Below are 16,967 nucleotides of genomic sequence, written 5' to 3'. Positions count from 1 at the left end.
TTATTTTTGTTAGGTTTACACACTTCTAAAATTATCCATCTAGAGTCTTCTGAGAAGAGGGAATCTCAGTTGAGAAAATGCCTTCATGAAATTGGCTGTAGGAAAGCCTACAGAGGATTTTCTTGATTAATGATTGTTCTTCAAGGGCCAAGGTCACTGTGTGTAGTCCCATGCTTGGATAGGTCATCCTATGTTGTAAAATAAACATGCTGAGTTACCCTCAGTGGATGAGCAAGTAAGTAGAGTTTCTTCCTGGTCTCTACATCCATTTTTGCTCTAGGTTCCTTCCTTGACTGCTGACCTAAGTTCCTTCAGTGATGGACTGGTAAATTTCTGTTCTGGCTTTCTCTGGTGAGCAATCCACTCCCCAGAATCAAATGCACCTGTGGCATATCCACTTTAAAAGTAGAATGAGATGTACAGCTTTCACATCGTTTTTTGCAGGGTGAGCTCCCCAGAACCTTTCCTGCCACAGCCATGCCTATTGAGCCTGCCTAGATCTGGTCACACAGATACTCCACTGGCTACCTCTGTTGAATTCCACCTGAACTAAACCTTTGTCATCCCTGCTCCCCAGTCATAATTTTGGATACAGACTGCTCACCATCTTTTCCTGGAGATCATCCTTGAATCACTTCTGCTAACATCATGCACACATTTTCAGGCTTGGCATCCATCACACAGCTCCTGCACATATTTTCACAGTTTAGTTACCTCAAACCCCAGTTTGCCTATGCCATCCTTAAACTTCCAGGTGTGTCTCTATTGGACATAGCATCTACCAACTTTGCATGATGAGATCCACAGACATTTGCCTGCAACTGTAATGGTTACCCTTCCATGCCTGACTCTAGTCACACAGCTCCTTCACTGGATTTCCTTGAGAGTAGCCATATTGATAATCCCGCATTTGTAATTTCCATGCTAAAAGGTCTAGCTAAGTGTGTGCAGATCAGGCAAAGGGTATACTTTTTGAGGAAGTCTGAACCTTGCCCTCCAGGGTCATACACTCCTCACAGGCCCTGCTCAGATCACAGTATCTGCTAGAATTCCCTTTTTGATAGTTACAGTTCCAAGCCCATTCCTGCTGTTTGCACCCTACCAGGCCTAGCTCTGTCCAGATTGTCACTGACATCTCCCCATATCCTTGTCTGCCAGTGGCACCACCTTCACAGGTAGGCCTAATTCCAGTCACACATGTACAACACCTGATTTCCCCACCATGACCAAGCCTGCCTGTGCTAATGTCACACTCCATGGTCTTGCTTGCTCTAGACTCATAATTCATGCACTGGACTTGAACATTATGGTCAGTTGCATAGGTATGGCCCCCATAGACTCATGAGTTTGAATGTTGGCCCAAAGGGAGTGGCACTATTAGGAGGTATGGTATTGTTAAAGTAGGTATGCCCTTGTTACAGGAAGTGTGTCGTTGAGTTCCTCATACATGGTCAATTCACTCAGTGTGACAGTTCACTTCCTATTCTCTGTGGACCAAGAGAGAGAACACTCATCTCCTTCTCCATTGCCATGTCGGCATGCAAGTTGCCATGCTTCTTGCCATCACCATAATGAACAAAACTTCTGAAAAACCTCTGTAAGCCAGCCCCAGTTAAATGTTTTCCTTTTTAAAAGTAGCCATGGTCTATTGGAGAAACTATTAAGGCCACTCCACGTAGTTAAAAGGCAGGTTTATTTTGTGAGGTAACTTACAAGTGAAGGGATAGGCTACAGGGTCTGGGAAAGGTGTGGTGCAGTCTGGTAGTGTTCTCTGAAGAACTCTGCTCAGTCTAGCTCCAGCATTCAGGGTCCAGGAACCAAGAGAGCCCACACATCCAGATCTTGGGTCTTCACCATCCTCTCTCAGCCCTGCCTTGTAGGCGTGACCATTACCAAAGCCTCAATGGTGGTTGGAACTTCCATGTCAAAGCTGGAATGCCTACCCACTACAATGGTCATGGTGACTCTTCACAGGAATAGAAACCTTAACTGAGACACCTGTTGAAATCCCCTGAAACTTGGCTTCCAGAGACTTCACCACACTTCCATGGATAGCTCAGGAGATGTAGTTCCTGCACCAACTTTTCCTGGTAAATTCCCCCAAGAAACAAGGCCACCATTTGCCATGTCCTGTGGTGGTATTGTGTTCACCAAAATATTGTGTACCTTAATAAACTTACCTGGGGTCAGAGAACAGACAAGCCACTAGTTAGTCAGTGATAGCACACACTATTAATCCTAGCATTCCAGAGATAGAAATCCCTCTGGATCTCTGTGAGTTCAAGGCCACATTGGAAATAGCCAAGCATGGTGACACACATCTTTAATCCCAGAAAGCCAGCCTTTTATCCCAGGGAGTGGTGGTAGAAAGCAGGAAGATATATAAGGCGTGAGGACCAGAAACTAGAAGCATTTGGTTGGTTAGGCATTTGGCTGGATAAGCATTCAGGCTTTTAAGCAGCAGTTCAGCTGAGAGCCATTGGGATGAGGACACAGAAGCTTCCAGTCTGAGGAAACAGGACCAGCTGAGGAATTGGCAAGGTGAGATAGCTGTGGCTTGTTCTGTCTCTCTGATCTACCAGCACTGATTCCAATAACTGGCCTCAGGTTTGATTTTATTAATAAGAACTTTTAAGATTCCTGCTACATCTGGCGCCCAACGTTCGTGTTACGAATTCATGAAAAAGCTGTTTGCCTATGGCCTTGTGAGCCCCAGCTCAGGCCCAAGCTACACTCAGCCGGTTGTGGTGGCACACACCGGTAGGATTTGCTGAAGGAGGCAGAGGCAGTAGGATCCCGAGTTTGAGCCGGCCGAGGAGGCTTGGGAGAAGCTTTGGCCCAGACTGAACCACAACAAACAGTGGTGGGACCATGGAAGCAGTGGCTACTGTTCCACGTTGCCAGCTCCTTCTCATCATGTTGGTGACTGCAGTGATGCTGCTACCTGGGACGAAGTGTTTACTGCTGCTGGTTCAGAGAAGAATTGCCAGGACCATCGTGTTACAAGAAAGCATCGGCAAAGGTCAGTTTGGAAAAGTTTGGCAAGACAAATGGTGGGGAGAAATTGTTGTGAAGATTTTATGTTCTAGGGAAGAATGTTCTTGGTTCCGAGAGACAGACATTTATCAGACTATGATTGCTCCAAACCACAGAGGAGGCAAAAAAAAAAAAATCCACAGGAAACCATGACTACGCCTAACCGCCTAACAGTGACTTTTAAATCTTCAAAAAGATGACAGGATCCTAAAATGATGATTCCACATGGACTATGATAAAGCTATTAAGCCGATTAACACCATGGAAAAATCGACTTTGAACTACAAACTGGTCAGGACAATTTCGAGAGGACTAGCTGAGATGATACAGCCTGACGGACTACTCGAACAAGGACTTGAAACAAGCCCTGAACTTTCCTTTTATGCAGAGAATGGACAAACGATACAGGACTTGATGATTAACCCCAAAATTTTCTTTTCAAGATTCCCTAAAGATATCTTCACCCCTAGAAAGCAAAAAGAAAAAGAGAATATAGATATGAGATAGATCATCGAATCTACTCTGAGAAAAAAGATAAAGAATTAATAGGATAAATAGGTGGATCATTGAATCTACACTGAAGAAAAAGGGGAAGATATAAAAATGACAAAAGGTAGACTACTGAATGTATTATGAAAAGAAAAAAGAGAGACTATGGATATGATAAGATAAAAAAGAGAGATTATGGAATCTACTTTTAAAAAGAAAATACTTTTTTTAAAATAAGATAAGTAATGAAAATTTTTTGGTCTGAGTTTATCAGATGTTACTGGACTGGATATTGTTAATATATATAATGGAGTTTTTTGTCTTGATATGTCAAATGTTAATGGACTAGACATTGTTAATGTAATCTTGACTGTATATTGCATATACTTATTGAAGATAGTTTTTCCTGTATTAGTTATAAGCTTTTTTAATTTTAGACAAAAGAGAGGAAATGTGGTGGTATTGTGTTCCCCAAAATATTGTGTACTCTAATAAATTTATCTGGGGTCAGAGAACAGACAGCCACTAGATACAAAGGCTAGAAAATGGTGGCACTCACACCTTTAATCCTAGCATTCCAGAGATAGAAATCCCTCTGGATCTCTGTGAGTTCAAGGCCACATTGGAAATAGCCAAGCATGGTGACACGCCTTTAATCCCAGAAAGCCAGCCTTTAATCCCAGGGAGTGGTGGTAGAACGCAGAAAGATATATAAGGTGTGAGGACCAGAAACTAGAAGATTTTGGCTGGTTAAGCATTCAGGCTTTTGAGCAGTAATTCACCTGAGACCCATTCCGGATGGGGACTCAGAGGCCTCCAGTCTGTGGAGACAAGACCAGCTGAGGATCCGGCGAGGTGAGATAGCTGTGGCTTGTTCTGTCTCTCTGATTTACCAGCATAGACCCCAATAACTCGCCTCGGGTTTGATTTTATTAATAAGAACTTTTAAGATCCTTCTACAATGTCCTTTCTCCATGCCAATGAAGATATATAACCTGCTTTTCTTGTTCATCACCACTGAATCTTGCCTGCAAGAATAATCTACTCTCACCCATGCCTACTTCCTTTCATGCTGCTCTGGTTACAACTTTACATGGTAGTTACACCAGACTACCTATAAATGCACACATGTAAAATCTCCATAGTCTAAGGGCTGTATCTCAACATAGATTAAAGATTTTTCTTGACTAATGGAACTCCCATGCAACTAGCTTGCAAGTTCAATTCATTCACTGCCAATACTATCTCAGGTCATGCTTCTTCTGCAGCAGCTTTCTCAAGTGATATATCCTAGAACCAATTACACCTGTGCCACATGTGCACTCCAAGAACTAGACTAGGATGAACAGACCACACTTTAAGCTTGCCTGAGGATGCTTCCCTGAACTTCACCTTCCAGTGTCATCCACATACTCCTTTTTCTAGATGTCTAGCTCATAACACACAGATCCCATAATAGCTTTGCCTTTGATCTCCAAAGAACCTTGCCCTCCAACATCAGCCCCATATTTCTGGGCCTAGTTTTGGTCATACAGTTCCCTCAGTGGCTTTTCCTGGTCAGTTCCTGCAAAGAAACAAGCTTCTCTCTATCACCAACCACCCAGTTATGCTCTTGTGTGCATTGAAAATCACCAAAACCCCAACTAATAGTAGTGACACAAAGCCCACCTTGCTCTGCTAGGTCCTATACCAGATTTCCTTGGTCTTTTCTTCAGAAACAGGCAGTCCTGTACCATCTTCACACTTCCTAAAACTAACATTGGAAGTAGAGATCACACACTGATTTGCATTATCATAGTCTGCAGCACCTCCCTCAGCAGTGTCATCCCCATAATCCCAGATATGACAGTCTATATCCAGAAGCTCAGAACTCATATCAAGTTTTCCTTGTGTTCTCCAAATAATCTTGTCTGCCAGCACCATCCACATGCTCCCATACCTAGCTCCTCTCTAGCAGATCTTACAGTTGCTTCCCCTGAAGCACCCCCTCAGAACCAAACCTCCCTCAAACATCTGCACAGTCCACAGGCTCTCTGTAATTGCTCCTATCATGCACCAAGTTTGCCTGGTCTCCAATATAACCTCACCTGCTTTTACCATTCCCATACTCCCATAAGCAGCTCTGGACATTTGGTTCCTGGACCCACATTTCCTAGTGAGTTCTACCTGAATCCAGTCCTCTTGAGGTCTCTCAGGACACTCAGATCTAGCTGCCCATGCTTACATTGCTCACCAACTTTGCCTGCTGAGATTTTCTTAAGCTTTACTGCCAGTGCCATCCCTGCACTTTGAAGTCTTGCCTAGTATTGAGGCTGCAGCACTGGCCTTCCTTGGTCACTTCTCACTGAGCCAACGCCACCTGGAGCATCTCCATACTCCAGCTTCTAACATTCTCACTTGCAGAGTTGATGGAAAGGCTTTCCTGGTAATGGTTGCCAGAAAGTTTCCTCAGCACATAACTGCCGAGAGCCATTCCCCGGCAGTGGATAGGTTCAGCAGAGGGTGTAAGAAGTCAGCAGGGAAAGAAGTGAGCCAGGCCATGGTGGTTGGGAGAATCTTGCAGCCTGACTGACTAGCAGCCAGAGTGTTTCTTTATTGATACAGAATTTAGTTAGCATGGATACATTCACGATGTTCCAAAACATAGATCATATCATTTTTGTTTTTGGACATGTGTTTCACTTCCTTTTGCTCATCTTTTAGTCATCATTAATAAACTATGACAGAACAGAGTTATTTCCAGTCATTTTCCCACAAGTTTTGACATCATTAATAAACAGAGTTATCATTCTTACTCATTAACCCCATAACCCATTTTTTGAGAATCTAGAGGCATATGACAGCCTTGCTCAGGCTGGTAGTTTTGGTTGCTTCAAGGACATTAGACCAAAACAAAATCTTTAACCACCCTGGGCATTTTGACATGTCTCAAACAATGTATTACTAACTCTTAGTGGTCAGAGTACCCAGGAAAAATTCTCAGGCTAAAGCTGCAGTAATTTCAATCAATGTTCATATTTATATCCTTATAGAATTTGTCTATATATCTAAGCCTGGCATTCTGTTGTTCCATGGTCATATGACATTAGTGGCTCTACATGAGCTAACTTCTAAGAGAGGGAGGTCCTAACACCTCATACTTTCATCATCTTTCCACTCCATGCTTTGCTCATCAACATGTCTCTATGTAGGGCAGAGTTTCATGCCACGTAATTGTCTGAGTGTACAGTGGGAAGAGGCTTGTAATCTGAACTGTGGACAATTCCTCTAGCCCACCTAAACTCGTTGACCTTTTTGAATTTACTTTGTTTTGAAAATCTTGTTCCAGTGTAAGTACAGGGACAGATGCTTCAAGAATGTCTCATAGCCTCAAAAAGAGATCTCTGGCTTCTTTATGTGTCACAACCTCCAAGGCATAAGGAAGACCTCAAGTAGATAATGATATCTCCCTCAAAGTGGGGTGGGGTAGTATTTTCAGGACTTTCCTGGGTAAGCTTAGACGCAGCATTCCTGGGAGAAGGCATAAAAGATTCATAAGGAATTTTCCATCAATCCAACACCCCCAAATTGTACAAATATTAAAAGTGCCCCAAGTATGTAACAGGTGGAGATGAGAACCAAAGGTGGCATGGCAGGCATCATGTGGCTCAGCTTTGCTGGATCTTTGTCAAGCAGCTGTGCTGGCTGTATGACTTCTGCCATTCCATTCAGATATGGCTGTGCCACATAACTACCTCCCTTACTGATGGGATGAAATAATATGACCAAAAGCCACTTTGGGGAAAGGGTTTGTTTCAGATTACACTTTTGAACCTCTGGTATGGTCCTAGAGGCAGGAACTGACACCAAGGAGGTTCGTCATTAGCTTTCTATTCATGGGTCACTAAGCTTGATTTTTTATATAACTCAGTATAACCTGAACAAGTGTGACACCACCTCTTGTGGGCTTGCCTCTCCCACATGAAACATTAATCAAGAAAATGCTCCATAGTCCTTACAACAGGTCAAAGAGATAGAAGCATCATCTCAGTTAAGGTTCCCTCTTTCTGATGAACCTAGCTTAAGTCAAGTTGGCAAATTACTAGTCAATAGAATTGAATGATTTTCCACTTCACACAAATCCATCACTATTAAGCCAAAAGATTTTCTTTCTTGTTTATCCCCTGGGTCTCAGTTAATCCTGTAATGCTTAAAAATTCATGATGATACAGGCCCTTCAGTCTTTAAAAAATTCAAACACTTGAAATTTTCAGAATCTTTAAAATAAAGTCTCTTCAAGAGTACATGGTCTCTCATATCTTGGTTCCTGTAACACAAAATATAACTTAAAAATTAAACCAAGTAAAATACACTTTTTGGTTAGTTTTTTTTTTGTTTTGCTTTGTTTTTTTCTGAGAAGGTTTCTCTTTGCAGCCCTGGCTGTCCTGGAACTCATTTTGGAGGTCACAGTGGCTGCAAACTCAGAGATCTGCCTGCCTGTGCCTCCCAAGTGCTGGGATTGAGGGCATGTGCCACCAATGCCTGGCAAATACACTCTTAATCTAAGACGGAAGCATAAACTCAGCGTTAAGATCAAAGAAAGTAAAACTAAACTGTAGCAGGGTAAACAACTCAGTGTCCAATGTAGAGATTCACTCATACTTTTCTGGACTTCAAAGCACTTATGTACCTCTGGCTTTGTCATCAGCAACACAAGAAGATTGCCATATTGTTCAGTCCAGGTTCACTCTAGACCTGATACTACCTTTGGCATCATTATGTAGGATCAGAAGCTCTGAAAATGCCTGAAGAGAGGCTATTGCAAAAGGTTCAGCCTCACTTGTTATTTATACTGCAGTGTACTAGAGATGCCAAGGCTCAACTTCTATCCTTGCTCCCTTTAATACTCCCTCTTTCATTGCATGTCAGACTGCACCTTCAAAAATGGCCTCTTCTGGCCTCTCATAGAGTCAAACCTCAGATTCTATGTACAATGTGATCCAAAGAATCACACACACCAGAGCCATTTCCACACTGCCATTCCTGGCAATGTTCATCCGTTTCATGACCATCATTCCATCACGAGTCCCCCTCTATTCATGAATAGATCTTCAGAACACTCACCCCATTGATAAACCTCCTCCCCAAAAAACTACATCTCCAACAACAAGCTCTGCAACTTGGGACAGACTATTCATACTTATGAATATGCAGGGATATTCTGACTAACAGCCACATCTGTCCTTGTCATGGCCACATTTTCAGACTCAGATTTGGATGTAGTCATTGAGAAGTGGGTGATGACCTTGTCTAGTGAATTCCAAAGCACCTCACCCACAAGGGCCATTTCCACGCTCCAAGACATATCTGCTGTGCTGTTTTTTTCTTGGTCATTTCCACAAGAACAAATTGGACTGTGTCATCTACAAAATACCAGACCTGTGTCTGGATGTACACAGGGCACTGTGGCTTTTTCTGGTGAGTCCAAGATCATTGTCTATTAGAGACATCTCAACACTTCCAGGCCTTACTTCTGTCACACAACTCTTTCAATTGTTTTCCATGGAGAGTTGCTGCAAAAGAATCTTGCCTGTACCACCTCCACACTCCCATGTCTAGCTCTAGAAGACCGGACAGTTCATTGGCTTTCCTGATGGTGGCCAACACTGCCCCTCCTGCCCTTATAGTACCATCTGTATACACTATATCCTTCCTCTCTTTGAATACAGCCAGCATTGGGTTTCTAAAGTGAGTTCCTCATCAGCAAGCGCTCAAATGCTGTCTCCAAACTCACAGGCCTAGGTCAAGATGTACAGATCATGTGTGGTGTTTGCCTGGTGAATTCCCAGAATGTCACCTGCCTCTGCCATCCTTATACCCCCTTATCTATTTCAAGAATGCAGCTCCTGAGAAGGCTTCTCATTAGTTCTCCAAAAGCATAGTCTTCATTGCCCCATTGTCACTCTCCAAGGTCCTGCTCTGAATATACAGATATCTCACTAATTTTTATGATGAATTTTGGGAGAACCTCATAAACCAGTTCCATTTTTATATTCCTTTTATAAAACTTGTTACACAGTCCCTAGGCTACATTTCATGCTGAAAACTCCAGAACCTAGTCCTTTGCATTATCTCTACATTCTCTATCAAGCTCTGGATGTACACCTTGTATATATAAAGCATTGTGAGCAAAAACAAAACTCAATTTCCAGTTCTGTGCCAACTCCCATATTTTTCTGTGTTCACCCAGCACCTGCACTGGTTCCTCTGATAAATTTGCCTAGAATGAAGACCATCTATGTCATCTTCACATTCCAAGACTTATCTCTAAACACTCATTTTACTTTTATGATGATTCTCCACAGAACTACACCACTAGCATCATGTCCAATGCTGTAGCAGCTCCTGAACTGACTTTTATTGTTCTGTTTCTCCAATACCAAGTCCAACTGAGCCATCTCCTCATTTCAAGGCTAAGTTCCATATGTGAAACACAGGCACTGGTGTTTGCTCATGACCTCCCTAGAACCTGGCCAGAACCTGTCCTTCAAGTACATACACTCCCTCCTGTGCTTACCTCTGAGCATGTAACTCCTGCATTGGCTTTTTCTGGCAAGTACCCCCAGAGGCAAGCCCACCTGTGAGAAAGCCTGACTTCAAGGCCTAGGAAAGAGTGTGTACTCATTTTTCAGGTGGACTGTCTAGGATCCTTGTCTGATAGCACAACCACCATACTTGTGGTCTTAGATCTGGTCTCTCTGCATATAGCCTAGCTTTGTCTGGTGAATTCTCCAAGCCCCAAGCCCATTTGTGCCATCACAACACTTCCATGCCTTTGTATGTTCATGCAACTTCTGCACCTGCCTTCATGTCCATTCACAAATCCATATCCACCTATTTCATCTGCACACTCCATGGCCTATCTGTGAATCACTCACTGGTTTTCCCTGATGACTCTTGCCAGAAGCCCACCTGAAGAGTTATCATTATATTCTGCTCTCTATCTCTGATGACAATCTTCTTCCACTGGCTTTCCACTGTATCTGTGTAGCCAGTCCTACACATGCTGTCTCCACACTTCTAGGCCTACCTAATTCTTTATTAGTAGAGTGCATATCTGATCTTGTTGTTGAGCTTCACACAGCCTCAACTGCCAGAACCAGCCCCATATTCCAAGGCCAAGCTCTGGCCATGCAGCTCCTAGACTGGCTTCCTGTTTTTTTGTTTTGCTTTGTACTTGTTTTTCTTATTGAAAATCCATGCTATGTATTCTTAGTACAGTTCCCCTACCCCAACTTCCCCTAGATCTTCCCCACCTCCCAACTCATACAATCCTATGCCTTCATTATTTGTCTCTTTTGAAAGCAAACAGAAAAATAAAGAAGCAAACAAACCAGAATAAGAAACAAACAAACTATCAAACCTCAAAAAGCACAATAAACACACACACACACACACACACACACACACACACACACACACACAACTCTAAACCCATAAAAAACACAAAATGACCCGCTTGTTTCTTAAGACCATTTGATTGGAAAGTCTTTTCCCAGCCTTTTATTCTTAGGTAGTGTCTGTCTTTGAATTTTTGATGTGTTTCTTGTATGCAGCAGAAAGATGGGTCCTGCTTTCATATCCATTCTGTAAGCCTATGTCTTTTTATAGGTGATTTAAGTCTGTTGATATTAAGGGATATTAATGACCAGTGATTCTTCATCCCTATTATTTTTGGTAGTAGTGTGTGTATACTTCTCTTCTTTGGGGTTTCCTGCTGTGGCTTTATCTATTGCCTGTGTTTTCAAGTGTGTATCTGACTTCCTTCGGTTGGAATTTTCCTTCTAGTGCTTTCTGTAGGGCGGGGTTTGTGGATAAGTATTGTTTAAATCTGTCTTTGTCTTGGAATGTCTTGTTCATTTTGTCTATGATGACTGAAAGTTTTGCTGGCTATATTAGTCTGGACTGACATCCATGGTCTTTTTGTGTCTGCATTACATCTGTCCAGGTCCTTCTGGCTTTCAAAGTCTCCATTGAGAATTCAGGTGTTATTCTGATGGGTTTGCCTTTATAGGTCACTTGGCCTTTTTCCTTTGCTGCTCTTAATATTCTTTCTTTATTCTGTACATTTAGTTGTTTAATTATTATGTGTCAAGGGGACTTTTTGGGGGGTCTGTTCTGTTTGGTGTTCTATAGGCTTCTTGTATCTTCATAGGCACTTCCTTCTTTAAGTTGGGAAAGTTTTCTTCTATAATTTTGTTGAATATATTTTTTGTGCCTTTGAGTTGGTATTCTTCACCTTCTTCTAACCCTATAATTCGTAGGTTTGGTCTTTTCATGGTGTCCCAAATTTCTAGGACATTGTGGTTTATGACTTTGTTGGCTTTAGTGTTTTTTTTTTGACTGATGAAACTATTTCTTCTACTGTATCTTCAATGCCAGAGATCCTCTCTTCCATATCTTGTATTCTGTTGGTTATACTTGCATCTGAAGTTCTCTATCTTTTACTCCGATTTTCTATTTCCAGCATTCCCTCTGTTTGTGTCTTCTTCAATTTTTCTATTTCTCTTTTCAGGTCTTAGACTGTTTCCTTTATTTGTTTCATTGCTTTTTCATGATTTTCTTTCAGTACTTTATTAATTTCTTCCAGTATTTTGTTGTATTCTTCCAGGACTTTATTGTTTTCTTCTAATTTGTTTGCCTTTTCCTCTAGTTGTTTACAGCATTCTTCCCATTTTTTTTTGTCTTTTCCTCTACACAAGCCTCTACCTTCTTCATGATATTATTCATAAGGCTGTTTTCTTCTGCTTCTTCCAATTTTTGATGTTCAGGTCTAGATGTTGGAGGCGGACTAGATTCTGGTGATGCTGGATTGCTCTTCATTTTGTTGTATGTTATTCTGCCTTGACATCTGCCCATCTCCTTGTGGTTCCTTCTTGGTCTTATCAGCGCACTTAGTTCAGACAGAGCTGACAGATTCAGGAAATCTCTCTCTCTTGTCCAGATGGGAGTTCTCTTGTCCAAATGGGAACTCCGGGGCAGGATGGAAGCTCCTGTCTGGATGGGAAGTCTGGGGCAGGATGGGAGCTTCTGTCCAGACAGGAAGTCCTGGGTGGGATGGGCGCTCTTGTCCAGAAGGGAAGTCCAGGTCATGATGTGAGCTCTTGTCCAGAAGGGAAGTCCAGGGCACGATGGGAGTTCTCTCTGGTCCAGAAGGGAAGTCCAGGGCAGGATGGAAGCTGGGGGCCAGTCTCTAAGTCCCAGGAAGTGGCTGGGGTCTCAGGCAGATGGCCGTGGGGGCAGGGCATGGAGATTGCAGGGGCTGCTGGGGGGCTTGGAGAAGGGGATCCTTCCCGGTGGAGCTAGAAGTGGACCTGCCTGGTGGCTAGAACCAGGGGTGAAGTTGGGCAGGTCTTCCCCGGAGTGTCTGGTGCCCAGGGATGTGGTCTGTGCTGGGCCCAGATACTCACCTCTGGTCCAAAAGGGAAGTTGAGGGCTGGATGGGAGCTGGAGGCCGGTCTCTAAGTCTCAGGAAGTGGCTGGGGTCTTGGGCAGATGGGCGTGGTGGCAGGGCATGGAGATTGCAGGGGCTGCCAGGGTTCTTGGAGAACAGGATCCTTCCCAGTGTGGCTAGATGAGGACCTGCCCGGTGGCCAGAACCTGGGGCCAAGTTGGGCAGGTTTTCCCCAGAGTGGCTGGTGCCCAGGGATGAGGTCCGGCCTGGGCCCGGATACTCACCTCTGGTCCAGAAGGGAAGTCAGGCTTAAAGTAGATCTTTCTGTTGGTTAAATGGCATGCTGCTTGTGTCTGGCCACCACCCGTGGCAGCCATGCTGGTGGAGGAGAGTGCTGATTGGAAGAATCACAACCATGGTTACATTTTTAGAGCTTTATTGGGAGAGGGGAGGATAGAGAGAGGGAGAGAGAGAGAGAAGGAGGGAGAGAGAGGACAGAGAGAAGGAAGGAGTGGAAAGGAAAGAGAGGGATGCACAGAGGGTCCACCCCCTTTTAAGCTGGGATGCCATTGCAGACTGATGAAGTAATTAAGAACAGAATCCTTATATCCCAGACTTTTACATATTATAAAAGAAGGTAGATGGGAATAAGGGCATCATTCCTCTCAAAAACTGCTTCCAGCTGACAATTAGATATCAGTTGGCTCTTGGGGGAGTCTTCTGAGATAGACAGGTATTGTGGGATGCTGTCTGTCATCCATTTGCTCTGGAGACATGTATCCCTCTTGGCTGGGAACTTTCTGTTTGACAAGATGTTGATAATCTCTGGACTCTGTTTCTGTGGTGGTCCTGTGCTATTAGCTGAGCAGTGAGTAAGAACAGGGAACTTGGAAGAGAAAAGCTTGTGGTGCATGAGAATTTATTTTTTTGGAATTAGGGACAAGGCAAAGATCAGGGCCGTGTTTGTATGCACATGAGAAACACAGACAGTGGATTTGGAACTCTTATTTTAGGTGGAAATCTTTTTTCATTAAGTAACTCTAAAAGTGCAATTAAATCTGGTGAGGTGGTAAGACTGTCCTCTGTACCCAAAAATGAAGGAGAGGTGGCATCCCAAAACTCCCAGGAATGAGACAGTGGCTCCGGTGTCCAGAAGGAAAGAAACGGATCACCTCCCTGCTGCATTCTGTGTTCCCTGCCATGTCTGTAGCCAAGCCTAGGTCTGTTGGAGGTCTTAGCTTGATGTACTCATGCATCTTGTCACCTGGGGGCAGTCAGCTGACTCTTTGTCTTTCTAGTCGGCACTTTTAACAAGGCTGTTGATGGCCTGTTGGGGCATTCACTACCCTGTGCCTTTTCCTCACTTAATCGATTGCCAGCTTAGGCAATTTTGTTTTCAGGCTTTTATCTCTTCCCTGGCACACCTTAAATGCCACATATGACTCTTTTGCCTGTGGGCTCAGGAGCCTTGCTCTCCAGATGCTTAAGTTTTAGTCAGGGAGGTCTGGGGAACAAGAAACCAATTTTACTCTGTGTCCTGAATTTTTCCCCTGGTGATTGGTAGCTTAAGGACAGCTTTTGGAAGATCTGCCAGTAGGCAGACTATAAACCAATGCTTTTGGAAGACTTGTCTGAGGCTCTCAGATGATTTTTGGCTTAAGAGCCACCCTGACTACTGTAAACTTATTTGTATGGATCTTAGCCACTTCCAGACCCATCTGTGCTTTTCAAGGCAGTTTGAGAATGAGTGGATGGAGTTAAGGTGAGTTAGGGCAAGTTGTAGAAACCACCCAAGCCTGCCCATTTGAGCCCGCCCTCTGCCGGAGGAAGTCAGACAGAAAAGGTTGCATGTAGCAGATGCAGAAGTGGGGAGGGAGAAGGGTTTAGAGCTTTAGCAGAAAGCTTAGAAATAAAGTAACTCTTATTTGCCTGTTTGCTGGCAGAAGTTCCTGCGATTCTGTTATGTGGCCAGGTTTACTGGTGCCTGTCCCTACCCGCCAATGTAGGTGGCAAATGTATCTGCCCCTCTGTCTCATGGCTGTAGCTGAGAGAAAAATTAAAATAACAAACTGGGATCAGACTACAACCTCAAGCATCCCCGAGAGTGGAGAAAGATCTATGAATCAGCTCAAGTCAACATTCCTCTTCATCAAAGGAAGGTGAGGGCTGCGACTGCACTGCAGTTGGTCCACTGTTGAACCCTAGACACCATTTACCCCCTCTTCAGGAGCGAAAATGTGCCTGCACTTGCCAGCACAGCCTGAGGACAATCCCCGGGGTGTCTGTTGCAAAGAATATAGCCTCAAGAATGGCAGACTCACTGTGGCAATGGCAGCACAGTCTCTCAGTCTCACTGGATGGGGAAGGAGGCAACAGGTGGCAGCAGTCATAGCAGGTCCTCGGTGCTCGGTGGTGTATCCGAGTCTGAACAGTACCAATATTGGTTAAATCGGTGCTCTGCTCATAGCTGGCCACTGCCCGTGGCAGCCATGCCGGCAGAGGAGAGTGCAGATTGGAAGAATCATAAGCCATGGTTACCTTTTTAGAGCTTTATTGGGAGAGAGGGGAGAGAGGAGAGGAGAGGAGAGGAGAGAGAGAGAGAGAGAGAGAGAGAGAGAGAGAGAGAGAGAGAGGACAGACAGAAGGAGAGAGCAGAAAGAGAAGAGGGACGAACAAAGGGCCCACCCACTTTTTAGGCTGGGATGCCATTGCAGGCTGATTATTTAATTAAGGACAGAATCCTTACACCTTCTACATTCAAATATCAGAATTTATTGTGCATCTTCCAACTTCAAATAATTAGATCAATAACAAAACCCCCACAGATATACCTAACTGTCTTAGTTATGGTTTCTATCACTGTGAAGAGACATCATGACCTTGGCAACTTTTATAAAGTAAAATGTTTAATTGGGAAGGGCTTAAATTTCAGAGGTTTAGTTCATTATCATCATGGCAGGAAGCATGGTGTTATGCAGACAGACATGGTGCTGGAGAAGGATCTGAGAGTTTTACATCTGGATCCACAGGCAGCAGGAAGAGACACTGTAATCCTGGGCCTAGCTTGAGTATACAAGAACACAAAGCCCACCACCAGTGACACACTTTCTCAAAAAAAAAGCCGTACCTACTACAAAAAGGCCGCATCTCCTTAAAGTGTCACTCCCTGAGTCTATGGGAGCCATTTTCTTTCAAACCACCACATTCCCCTCCCCTGCTATGATAGGCTTAAAGCCATATCATAATGCATAAATGCATTAAGTCCAACTTCAAAAGTCCTCATAGTCTATAAAAGCCTCAACCCCTGTAAAAATCCAAAGTCCAAAGTCTTTTCTGAATGTCATGACAAACTCTTAATTGTATTCCCCTATAAAATCAAAATCAAAAGAAGATCACATATTTCCAACATATAGTTGCACAGGATATACATTACCATTCCAAAAGGGAAGAAAGGGAACATAGTGAGGAAATACTGGAACAAAGCAAGACCTAAAAATAGCTGGGCAAACTCCAAACTCTGAGTCTCCATGTCTAATGTGAAAGTGCTTTTCAGATCTCCAGCTCTTTTCAGCATTGTGGTCTGCAACACCCTTATTTCTCTTGGGATGCTTCTATTCCCTATTAGCAGCTCTCCTCTACAGGTTTCTCACAATTCTGGCATCTGTAATATTTGGGGTCTCCAAGGCAATACTGGCCTCAACTTCACAGTTTCACAAAATGGCCTAGGCCTCCATTCAGGGACATCTCTGACACAAAGGGAAATTCCACAACCCCATTCTACTTTCTGTTTACTCTAAAGCCAGATCCATAAAGCTAATGCTGCCAAGTTCTACTTACTGCTGCCACATGACCCCCTCTTTCAATTATGTCTTCATCAGCTTTCTGTTTTCAGTGATTTACTTCACTGCCTAAGCTTGGTTGTCCAGAAACTTGTTCTGCAGACTAGGCTGGCCCTGAACTCAGATAACTGCCTGCTTCTGACTCTGGAGTGCTGGGATGAAAGGCATGC

Source organism: Peromyscus maniculatus, chromosome X (assembly GCF_049852395.1).
Source record: "Peromyscus maniculatus bairdii isolate BWxNUB_F1_BW_parent chromosome X, HU_Pman_BW_mat_3.1, whole genome shotgun sequence".
In the NCBI taxonomy this organism is placed as follows: domain Eukaryota; kingdom Metazoa; phylum Chordata; class Mammalia; order Rodentia; family Cricetidae; genus Peromyscus; species Peromyscus maniculatus.
Note: the sequence above shows the minus strand (reverse complement) of the source record.